The following is a 2,151-nucleotide window of genomic DNA, read 5'->3' as shown; positions in this document are numbered from 1 at the left end:
TTATCTTCTAGTTTCTGAGAGTTAGGAATATAATCGTATCTTAGTTGGGTGGTTCTGGCCCAGGGTCTTTCATGAGATTTCAGTCAAGATGTTGATTAGAACTACAGTTATCTGAAGGCTTGTTGGGAGCTAGAGGATTCTTTTCCAAGCTGGCTCACTCATGTGACTATTGGCAGGATGCCTAAGTTACTCATGATATGGACCTCTCAGTGGAACTTTTTTGAGTGTCCTTATAACACAGCAGTCGGCTTCTTACAAAACCAGTGAGCCAAGAGAGCACAAACACAATTCTCGGCTGGCCTATCTTTGGATTTATATTTCAATTGACTTCTTAACCCAAGCTTCACCTCTGAAGGTTATCTCTCAGGTGTCTTTTGTCTCCAGGTGCTATACCTGTACTAGTCAATCCCATCCCTATCTCTGTATTCCAGAACTCTAGTTTAGATCTGAGACCTAGATCACAGCTTTTCCAAGAGGGATTTATCATTATGGTGCTGCAGATAATTCTCAATAGAGTAAATGATAATGGCTGTCATACATTTAATGACAATGACAAAAAAGACTCATTGTTAAAAGTACATAATTCAAATTAAAATAAATTTCCATTTCTAATACATTGAGTTTTGGGAAAGATGGAGTGAGACAGATACTTTCATATTAAGAGGAAACCTTAAGGGCTATAAAATTTAGGGAAAAGTTTTCAACATCATATTTGAAAAATGTTAAAATTGTTTATACTACTTGGCAAGGTTTTCTGGTCCCTTAGGTGTTAAATTTTATCCATAAAGATATTCATTACAGTATTATGGATAATAGAGAAAATTAAACATCTCATAAAAATGGAATGATTAAATGTATGATGATATATATTCAATTTAAAATACATACCCTTTAAAATAATATTTAGGAAGAATTTTTAATAACATGAGAAATACTTATAGTCAAAATGTTAAGTGAAGAGGGGCACTATGAAGTTATCTTTATTGAATAAACATAAATGTGAGGTCAAAAACATATTAGTGAATAATAAAATATTTTGAATTCTCTAATAGTGTCTGAATAGAGAGGGATCTTGAATTTTTATGCTTCTTTATACCTACAATATTATTTATTTGGGAATTGTTCTAACATAATTTTTCAAATGACCATATACTTTTGAAAGTCATATCATTGACATAATTGAAAGTGACATGTTGAAGTATGGCAGTCACTTGGGTAAGAAGTAATAGACATATTTCTGAAGGAATAAGTGTTAGGCTGCTACTTGAGCTGTAGAGATGTAGAAAAATGACCAGAGTTGATATTTTCTGCATAATGTTCCAGTTTCATGAGTTCTGTGTGTTCAGTTATGAAGACTGTTTCTTGGTCTGTCTTTCTTTCCTGGTGGGAAAGAACATATCCTAAAGGAAGAGGGCACTATCTAGAGAAGCTGTGAATAGGAATTGAGGGGAGGGCAAACTCTTGAGTTCACAATGTGGCTTCTTGCCATTTTGTACATTGATGTGATGGGCCCCACAGGCTTATGCCAATGTCCTGTGAAGGATGGGTGTCACAGGAGGCATGAAAAGTAAAGTTAAAAGAAATTGGTTGGTAAAATATCTATAAAAGCATTTCTAACCCTGAGAGAAAGCACTAAAATAAGGCTGGTGGTGGTGGTAGTGGTATTATCTCAATTTCTGCAAAGAAATGCAGAAAAATCATGAACACTGTGATGCGGAAGAGTTAATGAACACCACGAAAAGTATAAGAAAAGGTCCGTAAGAAATGAAAATGCAAATGTCCAAGTTTGGGATACTATTACAAATTAATCGGAAATGCTATAATAAACTGACAATATCACGTATTGACAAAGATGTGAAACAATAGGAACTCTTGTCCACTACTGATGGGTATGTAAATTGATATAAACTGAAAACAGTTTTAATTGTTCTAGTAAAATTGAACATATTCATACTCTTAACTGAGAAACATACTCTCAAATATTCTACTCTAGTAAATGGGGGGATCTCTGAGCCACAGTACACATACAAGAATGTCCAGAGTAATATTCTTCATAATATCCGATGTCTATTAAAACAGAATGGATAAGTATATTAGGGTATATTTATAAATGGAATACTTTAAAACAGTGAAAAATGAGCCAAATACAGC

Source organism: Propithecus coquereli, unplaced genomic scaffold, assembly GCF_000956105.1.
Source record: "Propithecus coquereli isolate 6110/MARCELLA unplaced genomic scaffold, Pcoq_1.0 Scaffold130, whole genome shotgun sequence".
NCBI classification, from domain to species: Eukaryota; Metazoa; Chordata; class Mammalia; order Primates; family Indriidae; genus Propithecus; species Propithecus coquereli.
The sequence above is the reverse complement of the archived record's forward strand: the minus strand, read 5'-3'. Positions refer to the sequence as shown.